Consider the following 14,364-nt stretch of genomic DNA (forward strand, 5'->3'; position numbering starts at 1 on the left):
GTAGGCGATCGATTCGAATACAATGATGAAAGTTTTTCATATGATAGTTATCCAGTTTGCTATAACTTATGCTACATGGAAATGAGATAAATATGAAAACTTGCATGAATTTAAAAGTAGGCATCTTTATTGGGGAGTATAAATCATTCCAAGACAAGACAACTCCTCGATGCCCAGCTGACTTTTTTAACAGTGCTGCCACACTCTGGCAGCATAATGAATAATATGATTGAATATGTAATGTAATGACTCATGTATCAAGAAATTATGTAATGTAATGACTCATGTATCAAGAATTATTGAGTAATGACTCATTAACTCGAGAAATCATCTCTACACCATATTTCTCAATGAATTTATCACAATATTGATATAAACTCTAATATTATTTATTTATTCATTTATTTACAATGCAAATGACACTGATGTAATAACATTGAAAGATAAAATAATAATGTAGTCCTTTGCTATTTTTCTTTCAAATTTATTGGTGACAAAGTCCAAGATAAGGTTAGAATTTCACGTGTACAATTTTTATAAAATTTTGGTCCAAAATAAACCTTAAACTATAAATTTCGAATTTAGATAGCTTGAATTATTCAGAAATATTCCACTCAATTACCATTTTTAACGAATAATATTGAGTTATTTGAGAAAATTTGAACTATCCAAGAAACACAAACTCGTAAACGCTATTAGTTGATAATATACAAAGAAGCCGATGATTCAGGTAATAAATTCGTACGGAACCACCTACCTAAAAATCTGTGATTCTATTCAAGCTATTGATTGTCCAATAGATTGCTTGAAAGCTCTGTTATGATACCTTTTTTCTTTTAGTTGATGAGAATGAAATTAAAATAGTAGAAGGAGGTTGTAACTCTACTCAAGTAGAAGGTGAGTCACTACATTGTTGATACAACACTGATCCATCGATTCAGTTCCACAAATAAGAGAAAGATAATAAGATACTACATCATCTTGAGTCAAAATTTTAGGAATTTTAATGATATGTTTTGTGAAATAATGACTGGTTCCAGCAAGCTCGGTCTAGACATTTGAAAATGTGATTATGGAAAACGTAATGATCAAGTCTGTTCCACAAGTGTACACTAGAATATTATTTCCATAATAACCATCACATTCTCTTCTGAATCTTCAATATGCTTCCCTCTCCAATCTTCTCCTTCTTATTTCATTTTCTTCATAGATCTTTCTTCCCAATAGCTCTTACTCTTCCTCTCTTCTCAATTCTATCCCTCTCTCTTTATTTTCTCATCTTCACACTCCTCTCCCGTTTCTCTGACTCGCTCCCTGTTTCTCTCTATTCACGTCATTTCCTACCCCTTTTTCCTCTTCTTTCCCTCTCCCTCTTATACCCTCATCCTGTGATGAGAGGAAGAGAGAGGAGGTGAAAGGATGAGTGTATATCATCTTTTCACCTCCTCTCTCTTCCTCTCTCTCTCTTCCACTCTTATCCTCTCTCTTTCGCCCTTCTAGGTGAAAAATAAAGGCAGCGAATCTATTTTATTCCATCCTATTCCCCTCTCTCCTCTCTTCCTCTCTTCATCCTTTTTCATTTTTCGATCATCTTCTTTTTCTCTTTCTCTCATTCTGACTTCTCCTTTCTCAGTCTCCTTCACACCAATTCCCTCTCTATTCCTTATTCTACATATATCTCCCTCTTTCTGCCTCCATCTTCCACTCTCTTCCATTCTTCACCACACTCATTCTCTCTTTTCCTCGCTTTTTATCCTTTTCTACCTCTATCTATCTCACTCAATCGTCCTCTTACCTTGTCTCTCTACCACTCTTTCCCACTCTCTTTCCTTTTCTCTTTCTGACATTACCTCAATTCTTCTAACTTACTCTCTCTCTCTAATCCATTTTTTCTTCTAGTGAATATTTATTGTTTGAATATGGAAGATGAGGCCAACTACTCCAACTCCCTGTGTTCCACGTTCCACCTACCTAGCCTTGTTCTCGACGTGTGCGTGGGAGTGGGAGAGGCTATTTGTGTTCTCTCTCCCGGACAAGATAGAAATCTATTTTTCGAATCACAGATACTGGTACCCATCTGACTGTTGGCTGTGTCCCCTAGCATATTTATTCTCGAAAAAATTGGGCCTTCAACTCTATTTCAGTATGTCTGATTTATTCAACGCATTTCAACTTCACCAGCGGAAAGGATTCTTGGGATATTAATTTTTAAAACAAACGTATGGCTACCTTCACGAGTAGTCAAATAGCCAATCAAATAGGTATATTATTTATATTACAGTGCATCCGTCAGTTATAAACCGTACCTGATTTGGCCATGTTCAAGTCTCTTAATCTCTCGACCGAGCCTGGTGTAACAGTTTCATCCAGTAGAGTTAACTATTCTATCAGGCTACAACACCTACTTCTATTATTACGGGAACAGAAAATATAATTCCATGAAACCAGCGAATAAAGACTGCAACGTTCGCTTTATGGTTGTTTATAATTCACAATGCAACCTGAAACGAGCGCACCCGTGTAAACTCCGGCTAGTAAAAAGCTAACGAAAGCTTAATGAATCGTAATTCATTCTTAAACTTTCATGTCGTCGTTTGCATAGGAAGCCAACCAGACTTTAATGCTCTTATTTCCATGGACGTGAAAAGTTTCCATGTTACATGGTACAACAGTCGTTAGATTATGGGAAATTCAGATTGTACGTGGTAAGGAAAACTGCATGAATAAGTTAGTATAATATTCTGTACTCATGGAATTTTAGTAGCCCCTGCATTCACTTCATTTACTTACTTATTTTGTCCTGTCAGAAAGTAAATTATACAGCATAGTGAGTATATATAGTAAAATTCAATATACAACTCAGTTATAAAGTTATTTATTCAATTCATTCAGAATTACACAACTTCTAGAAAAATACCACAGGCTGAAACTCAAAACTGTTCTAATTATTATTCCTTATAATATATGCAAATATTATTAATTGCAAGTAACCATTGAGAATTTGAATTCTTCTTCTGCACAACCGCCTTCCATTTTCCACACCCATGAATTTTGCTTTGGAAAATTCCAAATAGCCATACTTCTTATTTTTTGAGAACTTGGACAAATTAATTGAATGAATTCGATGTATTGGTGATATTTCTTAAGAATTCAAGATATATTGCTCAGCAATCCCATATTCTATACAAGCAGGAAATTCTAGATTACCTAGCAAAGTAGAAAATGACCACACTATTAAGCCGCTAGAGACTTCAGACACAAGTAAACAATTTGCATTCTCAACTTGAACCACACTATCTCTCTTCATTTCAATTTTTTGATAGATTTGCATAACCATGTTTATTGAATTGAGCTCAACTTGTTAATTGCTTGAATACTATCTTCAAAAAATGAAATTATCAGAATAAGCAACTGAGACAGATCTCCAGCTTTTATATTATGAATATTCTCTCACATGTAATGCGATGTGGATTCACATACAGTGACAATATAGCTATGGTTATTATAGTTACTGTAGATTCACTCCAGTTTTCTGGAGAGATCTTTTCCTATAGATGTGTAAAATAAGTTGATCTCTTCTAGCACTACTAGGATATCGGTGATGATATTCTACATCCAATTCTGACATTGGATTGGAAATTTGAGTAAGTTGCAATTTTACACGATTTGGCAACCCTGTAATTTCTTGGGATGGAGGGCCAAGTCTCAACTTATTTTACACAAACTATAAGATCATATGTATTCTTTCTTCTGAACCCCTGAAAATTATTGAAGATCCAGTTCATTCGAGTTCAGGTATGAGTGCCCTGATAACTTGAGACTTCACTTTTCCAAGTCAATCCTTTCAATACCCACAACTTCAAGAAGCCTTGACAAAACAACGTTTGACAATAGATTTCATCAACAATTCAGTCAAAATGTATGCTCCATCGGCTTCCATCGGCTTCCATACTACATCACTATAGTGCTTTTCCAACTACCAACACTCCAAGACTTTTCCAACAATGAACCTTTTGAACCTTTTCCAAGACTTTGGAACAATACTCTCCATGGAGCACTGATATGAATGAAATACCGCCTCCTTCCGAAACTGAGAATAGCAAGTACAAGAGAGGATGATTCAACTTCCAAGATTTTCAGCAATACTCTCCATGGAGTACTAATATGAATAAAATATATACATATATTTTTCTTCTACTTGAGTAGTTTATCTAGTTTCTTTTCTTAAATTTTATTATTCTAGCTCCTAGATAAGTTTACCTTCCTCACCACCATCCTTTCTTTACATCCTCTTCTTACTTCCCAACTTCCCTTTTGCATGCAGAAAAATTTTTCTCTTTCTCTTATCAAATCTTTTAATTTTGTTTCTTTGTAATGTACGATTCTATGATTTACTATGTATACTTATATAGGCACCTACTGAGAACCCTTCGGGTTTGGTGGGACCTCGTTTTGTTCAATAAAACTTGATTGATTGATTGATTGATGAATACCACCTCCTTCCGAAACTGAGAATAACAAGTACGAATGAATGATCCATTTTCCAAGACTTTTGAACAATATTGTCAATGGAGGACTGATATGAATGGAAGATCACCTCCTCCCGAATTACAAGTACAAGTGGATGAATGGGAGATGTAGCATTCCAATTCTCCACTACTGTACACCATTAAAGACGGCCATGTGTTTGGTTTGTTGATGCTGTTAAATTTTTATGTCCCTATTCAGTGGGGTTTGAATGACTCAATGATTTTTTATGACTGCGTTAAAGTGATTGCTGGCTAACTGTGCCTTGGAAAACAGTACATGATATACGATGCCGCAATTAACAATATGAGCTTTAGTCCAATTTCTCATGAAGAATGGCTCCCTGGAGCCTGCTACCAGAAGATGGGATCATTCTCTCAACTCACTCAAGTTCAAATACTACTGTACCATGAAAGTTCATGAAATACGTAGCTAAAAGTTCAGTTTAAATACCACTTTCCTGTTCAAATACCACTATATAATCGTGAAAGTTCATAAAATACTTGATAGTCTAGTAGATGCTAAATGAATTAACAATCAGCTGTATCAACGACCCGGATAGAGAAGTCATTCTAAAGGTTCGTACAGATTTACGCGCCGCGAACATGAGGAATTCACTCTTAATCAGCTGATGCCAAGCTTTTTATATCTGTATCTTACCGTTTCTGTAAAAATACAGATATAATCAGCTGATTGAAAGTGAATTGTTCATGTTCGCGGCACGTGAATCTGTACGCACTTTTAGAATGACTTCTTCATCAGGGTCATTGATTGTTAATACATTTAGCATCTACTAGACTATTAAGAATTTTATGAGCTTTCATTATATATTCTGGTATTTGAACAGGGAAGTGGTATTCAAACTGAAATTTTAGCTATATATTTCATGAACTTTCATGATCAACTAGTTTCCTTATCAACTTGAACTTGACTAACTAGTGAATTCCATCATTAATTATTTTGTAGATGCTAATAGTTATAGTTGTAGTTACTTAATAGTCTAAAGGTGCGTACAGATATATGCGCCGCGAATATGAGCAATTCACTTTCAATCAGCTGACTATATCTGTATTTTTACAGAAACTGTATGAGATATAGATATAAAAATCTTGGAATCAGCTGATTAAAAGTGAATTGATCATGTTCGCGGCCCGTGAATCTGTACGCACCTTAGTAGATGCTAAATTGCTAAATGCATTAACAATCAGCTGTATCAACGACCCGGCGGAGAAGTCATTCCAACAACTTTAACTAGATTAACAAGTGAATTTCATCATTAATTATTTTGATGAATCTATAATGGTTCTCTAATATCATTGATGAATTCTTGCACGTGAATGTTCCTATATTTATCATCTCCAAGGATTTCATTCATCATTATAACACAATGATAATTATACTTGTGCTTAGCAAAAATTAAATAAAAATGTTCCAGAGAATACAGAATTGACAGTCATCAAGTGATAGATTGTGTAAGTGCATTCCAGTACTAGATGATACATCCAGTTTCAAATAAACAGGAGTGTATTTGATTGAGAATTTTAGTTACTCACCTTTTGTTGACTATGAAAGATGCAATCTTATTCCATCGTTGTAGTATCTGGAAAAAAGATTATATAGTGATCATAAGTTTCTAAGTGAATAAGAAAGTAGTGAATTTCAAGCTCAATGAATATTTGAACAAGTAATGTATAAATTACTGGGATGAGACAGTTTTGGGAGAAAGCCTATTGTACCTCTCTTCTTGTTGGAAAATGAAATTGATAAGTCAATGAAGAAGTGAAAAGTTCAATAGAGAACAGAACTCGAATCATCGCTATCATCGACAATACAATGTACGTCGGTAGAAAATGTTTATTGTGGAAATAAAAATACAGTGTGACTACTCACTGAAATTACCATTAATCAGTTAGGAATAAGATGAAAAAATAGGTCGTAATAGAGAGTTAATGATCAAGATACAAGCAATGCTAGGTACTGTTTTGGTAATATAATTAATCATGATAACTACTTGATTTACTTGAATTAAAAGTACCATTAATCAGTTAGGGATAAGATGGAAATGAAAATAGGTCGTAATAGAGAGTTAATTATCAAGATATATGCAATATTCCATCAGATACTGTTTTTGGTGATATGATTATATCATCACCTAGGCTTAAAATACTTCCAGAAAGTCGCCTTTGTAAAATAATAAATAAATAAATTAATTAATCATGATAATTACTTGATTTATATGAATGAACAGAATTGTAGCACTATTCGCTGTATATCGAAGTAGAAGCATTTTTATACTTTTTCTTTTATTTCCTCGTCATATTCCCCATTCATTGTTGACCCTGTATTTTTTAACAATCATTCCAGCAACTCCAAGAAATATTCAGTTCCGTTTTCTCTGACAGGTATTTCATTGAATTAATCTTCCTTGTGAGCTCCATCAGATTCATAGAAATACTTTGATAGATAATAGTTTTGTTTGCTTTGTTCTCCTGTATTTCGAATGTCATCATGAGTATGATCATATTGATGATACCTTATCAGTCTTCAGTCTATTTAGAGGCAAAATTTGAAGTTTGTAAAACATTTTCAAGTACATTTCTATCATCCATGCCACCAGAATACTACAACGACCTCCACATTATCGATCTTTCTTCATTCTTCCAGTTTTTTCTCTCAACGGAAAGAATAGATGAATAAGTCTCAACTAAAACGTAAACAAATCTCATTCAAATAAAACATCCAGCCTATTCAAAGTCTAGAAGACCTTCCCTTGTAATTTCACTGATTATGCAAATTGTAAAGAAAAGAGTCGATGAATAGGCAGAGGGACAACAAAAGATTATTTTATTTCACACACAAGGTCATCAGTCCGAAGGTCCTTGCATAATGAGTCCCTTGTTGTTTTCTTTAAAAGAGTTAACAAAATCGGACGTAACTTCTTCCAAGGACACCGTCTCATTATTATTCAGTGAAAGTGGAGGATTGAAAGGGTGTCTCCTCTCGAGGGTGTGGATTTCATTTTTGTTTAAAAAGTTTGTTAGTCAGTTTTTCAAGACAGCTGGATGAGGGTAGTCTGCTCTACGCTAAAGGAGTCGATCAGCATACTTTTGAAGGTAGGATGTGTTTGACTATTCTATATTATACAAGATATTTATAATAAGTTACTCGGATACGATGGGAGGAATTTTTAGGGAGTTCATCTACATGAATTTAAGGATAGGATGTGTTTATTCAATCAATCATTCAAGATATGTTACACGGTTACGATTGGAGATATTTTAAGGTTCTTGGATAATAATTTATTCTTCTATGATCGATTAGAGGTATCTTTAGGTAGTCGATTTACATTAATTCAAAGATAAAATGTGTTTATACAATCAATCATGCAAGATATGTTACACGGATACAATTGAAGATATTTTGAGGTTCTTAGATAACTTATTCTCCTATGATCGATTGAAAGCATCTTGAGGTTGTCAATTCACATTAATTCATTGATAAAATGTGTTTATCCAATCAGAGTATTGCTTTGATGAATATTATAATACTCGGATACGATGAGAGGCATTTTTAGGGAGTCGATCCACATGAATTTTTAGATAGGATGTGTTTATTCAATCAATCATGCAAGATATGTAACACGGATAGTATTGAAGATATTTTAAGGTTCTTTGATAATTTATTCTACTATGATCGATTAAAAAGGTATCTTGAGAAAGTATCCGATATACATCAATTCAAAGATAAAATGTGTTTATTAAATCGATCATTCAATATAATGTTACATTAATACGATAGAAGATATTTCAGAGTTCTTTAGTTCTGCCGTTTATTGATAATTCACTTTTATAGTTGCTAATCCCGGTTTGCTATTGATTGAATCAACAGCAAAGATATTTTGAGGTTTTTAAATAATTTATTTTACTATGATCGATTAAAGGAATCTTGAGGTAGCCGATTTACATTAATTCAAAGTAAAAATGTGTTCATTCAATCAATCATTGAAGATGTTACATGGATACGATAGAAGATATTTCTCAGTTTTTTAGTTCTGCCGTTCATTGATAATTTACTTTTATAGTTGCTAATCCCGGTTTGCTATTGATTGAAATAATTATTATTTTGAGAGAACAAGTTATTAGTGATTGAAGAGAGTAGTAAATATAAGTGATCGTCTTCAATGAGGTGAAGGCCTAGTACTTCCTATAATCTCTATTGAGCTCTATTTCATGTTCAGGCTTGAAAATATGCAACGCCAGCACGAAATATGTATCCACATTGAGCAACTTGCGTTTCATTCAACACATAATATGTAGAAATATTTTACCCCCAACTTGTCCCAATTTTATTCTGAAATATATTTGATTTGGAATCACCACTACGCGCACTTTATATAATAAACAAGTGAGTCAGAAAAGACGAAAAGTAGAAAAAACGTAAAATTCTATCCGAAACTTCGAACCAATTTCTTACTATTTTTTAATTGTTTACTAGATCTATAGATTCTTCATTCTCACTTTGTAAAGTCAGTGGAATGCTAGGACGACAGAGTTGCCAAGTTTCATTTTCTTAACTCCTGTAGTACAGTATAAAGCATTAGAAAGTTGTCAACTCAATCACAAAATATTATTTCCAATGATTATAAACTATAGTTTCCATGAAAATTCATGATGGTGCTGTAAGCCTATCAACAAATATAATATAACGTTTGTATATTTACTCTAATGGAACCATATTTCATCTACAGCAAATTAAGAGTAGTTTAGTGAGACTCCTTGTGCGAAGTTGATTGATTGTTCATTTTCATTTGAAAATATTTTCCAATATCACTCTCTGAATCAAGTAATCAATACTTGTAAAAGTATACTTTATGTTTACAGTCATGAAAGTAATTGTACGACTGTAATTCGTGAAAGAAATTGGAAGCTTGTCTGGAATAATTGAAGTTATTCAATTCACTGTAACATAAATTTTCAGTAAAATTTGAAGGTATTTTCTCAATTGAACACGATTCACCTTCAATATAATGTAAGTTGTAACAAGGAACAATAATGAGTTATTAATATGTGGTAACTGTTTCTTGATGATAACTATATCTACTGAGCAGCACGAATAAAATTTCCGAAGTAATAATAGAAGCACAAGAGACAGGGTACTAGCCAAGCTATTTTCAACAAGAACATCAATTTTTTATTATGAGTAAACAAGGTAGTAATGTATATTTTATTACGGACGTTTCGCGTTTAATGCCATCATATATTTGAGCAGCACCTTCTGTGATCCTATTAACATTGCATGAATTTAAGATCACCGATTATCATGGATTGCGGAGTTTTAGAGAAGCTGGGGATCGTTTTTAGAAGAAACTTTTTCAAAATTATTTTTGGGTGGAACTTTTGGGAGCTCCACGGGTCCCTCTATTTTTATAGTTTTTCTCTCTTCCTTTCCTTTTTTCTCATCCTTCTACTCTTTCTCTCGTCTTCAACCACCCCTTTTCAGGAAGGAGCCCCCCCACGGCACCCTTCAAATGTTTTCTTAGTAAAGCTTGGAAGGGATGGATGGAATTCCCCACGGCTCAATATTGTTGGAACGCTCTTCTACGCAGGTCCATTCAAAATGGCTTCCATCGCAGGCTTCGATTCTCTGCCAACATTCTGTCGACATTATTTCATAGTTGTTGGAGGGGTGGGGAAATCTCGTTAACACGAACGTTCAAAATATTTTAATATGTTACTTGGTCTGGGAACGTGATATTTTTAAGACTTCCATTTTCCCTCAAAACGAACATTTATTCTACTTGTTCCTGTTTCACCCTGTTCTCTGCAAACAAAATTCTATTTCACTCTACTGATCCATCATAAACAGTTTACTTATTTCAATAAAAGAAAAGGTGCCGGTTGCACAAAAGCCGGTTAAGTTTTAATCGTGATTAATTCCACTACAACCTATCAGAGAAGCCGTCTTCTCAGAAAAGTCTTCTTTGATTGGTTCTCGTGGAATTAACCACGATTAAAACTTAACCGGCAAATTTAATCTTTCAAAATGATGAATTCATGACTTCATCCAAATTAATTATTGTATCACTATCCATCAGAAAAGTTAATTCTCAAGAAGATGGTTGTATTATCGTTTATTACAGCTACTTGGCTGTCTTGATGTATCTATCAAACACCCAATGTTTTCAATCAAAAGTCTACGAATTGATCAACCTATTAAAAATTAGGCTTGATTTTTCCTATCACATCTCAGGTCGAGAAAGTAATGAACTAATATATCATTGATATATGTTACATTGTCAATTTACATAAAAATTGCAAAAGCTAATAATCTTGAATACACGAGAATATACTCCATTCAACATTCATTATTTTTTTTTAGCATTCTCATGATTTCTGCTGAATCGAATCTTGACTCTTATTCTTCAGTACTATGGTTCATGACATTCATGTTGAGAATATTTCTGATAAACCTAACGCAGACACTAATACCGATATGTGAGAGCCTGCCTTCATGCTTAATAGATTCAGATGTAATTCAAATTCAAATCTATTTCCACAAAGTACCAATATTTTAACTATACAATACAAATGCAATGAATCAATTCAAATAAAAAACATCCCTTACCAAAAATGATGAATTGAACAATAATAGTATTAAAAGTCTCAACTTTTCCATTCTCAACTATGTAGTGAGAATTATGATGTACAATCAAACTGAATGGATTGAGGATTATCATTACACTATTATTCAACACACCAAAAAGCATAAGCATAGCATATTAATTACATAATTATTAATTACCGAAGATCCTTAATAAATGCTGCAAATTCCCGAAGACCTCTGCTACTGCAGACATTGACAGCAGGGTTAATTGATGGAGAATTCGATGAGAACTACTATCCAAAAATTAGTTGCCAGCCCGGGAATCGAACCCGGTACCTCCCAATTGCCAGTCAGGAATGCTTTTTGGAATGCTTTTTCAGGCTTTCTTCTGAAAAAGCATTCCTGACTGGCAATGTCTGCAGTAGCAGAGGTCTTCGGAGTGATTTGCAGCATTTATTTAGGATTTTCGGTAATTAATAATTATATATTAATTAGCATTTGAATAGTCTAAATGCATTCTCTATTTAATTCCATCTATTAATTACATCATAGATATTGACGATATTGATAATACTCGATTTCTTCAAATAAGCTAGACTGAACTTGAGGATTTGAAATTAATTTCAGTGTTAATCGGAAAACTTCTTAAAAGCCATCTGCATACACTTTAAAAATCATTAGCGAAACCATTAAACGGGGCTGTGAAGGCAACATTTAGTTGGGTTTCCATTGATGTAGGAGATCATCAAAATAGCAGGACCTTTACGACCCAACAAGACATCTCGTTGCTCTTGTTGATGTCGGTATCAATTGTTGATGGCCGGGAGATAAAACGGATAGAGCTGTGATGAATGTATCAGAGAGAGAGAGAGAAACGAGAAAAGAACAAAGAGAAGGTAAGTGTGGAGAGGGGAGAGAGAGAGAGAGAATGTGAAATGTGAAAATAAGAATGTGATGATGAAGAAAAGAAGAAGAAGAGAAAGGAGAGAAAGAAGAAGAAAAAGAAGAAGAAGAAGAAGAAAAAGAAGAAGAAGAAAAGGAAGAAGAAGGAGATGAAGAAGAATAAGAGAAAGAAAAATAAGATGATGATGATGATGATGATGATGATGATGATGATGATGATGATGATGATGATGATGATAATGATGATGATGATGATGGTGATGATGATGATGATGATGATGATGATGATGATGATGGTGGTGGTGATGATGATGATGATGATGATGATGATGATGATGAGATGATGATGATGATGATGATGATGATGATGATGATGATGATGATGATGATGATGATGATGATGATGATGATGATGATGTGATGATGATGATGATGATGATGATGAAACGGATAGAGCCGAAATGAATGTATCAGGAAGAGAGATATGAGAGAGAAGGCAAGTGTAGAGGGAGTGACAAATGAATGGAAATCAAGATGAGAGGAAGAAGGAGAAGATAAAGCTTTGTAGACAAGGAAAGAACAAGAAAATAACATTTTGCTATGAGCAACTGGAGAAGGAAGATCAGGGAGAAATGAGAAGAGAAGATAGTGGAAAGAGATGATTGAGTTGATGGGAAGAAGAAAACAGGGATGGAGAGCAAAAATATGATAAATGAAAGGAGGTTAAAAGAAGAAGTATGTAGAGAAGAGTGGGAGATGACAGAGAAGAAAGAGGAGTTGGTGAATAAATAAAGAAGAGAAGAAATTTTACAGTGGAATTCATTTATTATAAAGAGGAACAGAACCGAGAGAAGGAGAAGAATCATATTTTCCGAGAATGAGAAATGGAAAGATGGAAGTGGGAGTCAAGCGAGAAGAGAAGTATTGGATAGTAAAGGAGAGAAAACAAGGATGAAGAACAAGAACGGATGAGAAGAGATTATAGAAGCAGGATGGAGGAGGAGATAAAGTTGGAAACTTGGAGATAAAAGAAGAGGGAAAATTAAGAACAGGAATAGGATAGGAGAATGAGGGATGGATCCTGACAGAACCTGTTTCTTGGGATGAAGTCAATTTATTTGTTATTTATTTCAATATTTCAAAGTACGGAGAAAGGACGAGGAATAAAAACGAAGAGAGGGAAAGAGGAGAACTTTAGCACCATGGAATACTCAGGGTTTGAAAGTAATGGAGAATAGAATGGAGATTGAGAAGAAAGAGGAAAATAAGTTACTAAAAGGAAAAAAGAGAGAAGAAAAGAAGGTTAACCGAAAGAAGAGAGAAGAAGTAAGTGAATAACTTCATTACTCATGAAATATTCATGGTGAAATACTAAAGTGAAGAACAAGTTGAAATACTAAGAGATGAAGGAGGAAACTAAGTAACTAAAGAGAAAACATAGAGGAGAACAAGAGACTAGGGGATAAAACAAGAAAAAAGAGAAGAAGTATGTGAAGAGAACTTCACTACCGTGAAATATTCATGGAATGAAAGTGAAGAACATGTTGAAATAGTAAGAGGAGATGAAGGAGGAAACCAAGCTACTAAAGAGAGAAAAATAGAGGAGAACAAGATAATAGGGGATGAAAGAAGAGAAACGAGAAGAAGTAAGTGGAGAACTTAATTACCGTAAGATATTCATGGAATGAAAGTGAAGAACATGTTGAAATAGTAAGAGGAGATGAAGGAGGAAACTAAGTAACTAAAGAGAGAAAAAAGAGAAGAACGAGACAATAGGGGATGAAAGAAGAGAGAAGATAAGGTAAAGAGAAGATGAGTTGACTTTGTTAGGTTGGCACCAAGTTGAAGATTGAAATGCATTTATCCAGGACCTCCTAAATACCTATTTAGGATGTCTTGATTTATCGCGGAAAAATTAATTGGGTACTGCTACTTCAATCAGGGCTATTCCTGGGAATATTATATTACTGGCCGTTTGTCTACCGAGAGTAGGTGGAGAACTTCATTACCGTGGAATATTCATGAAATGAAAGCTGTAATAGTACAAGATGAAGGAGAAACTATGTAACTGAAGAGAGAAGACATAGAGGAGAACAAGAGAATAGGAGGTGGAGAAACAAGAACAAAGAGAAGAAGTAAGTAAAGATTTAGAAGCAAGTAGAGTAATACAGGTGATCACTTTAATCGAGGGGCCTATTTTGTATTGTGGCGAAAGGACTTTGACGAAAATTGTTGAAATAGATGAAGGAGGAAACTAAGTAACTAAAGAGAGAAGACAGAGGAGAACAAGAGAATGGTGGATGGATAAAAAAAAGAGAGGGAGTGGATGGT

The 14,364-nt window shown here is 34.1% G+C and overlaps 1 protein-coding gene across 1 annotated transcript in view; it reads right to left on the bottom strand.

Moving 5' to 3' along the window:
* LOC111057593 (homeobox protein abdominal-B) overlaps window positions 1-14,364 on the bottom strand; it is a 162,795-nt gene that overhangs the window by 121,980 nt on the left and 26,451 nt on the right. The window contains exon 3 of the mRNA XM_039433905.1: window positions 6,081-6,127. The gene's annotated coding sequence lies outside the window, so the exon portion shown is untranslated. The remainder of the gene's footprint in view (window positions 1-6,080; window positions 6,128-14,364) is intronic.

Source organism: Nilaparvata lugens, chromosome 8 (assembly GCF_014356525.2).
Source record: "Nilaparvata lugens isolate BPH chromosome 8, ASM1435652v1, whole genome shotgun sequence".
NCBI classification, from domain to species: Eukaryota; Metazoa; Arthropoda; class Insecta; order Hemiptera; family Delphacidae; genus Nilaparvata; species Nilaparvata lugens.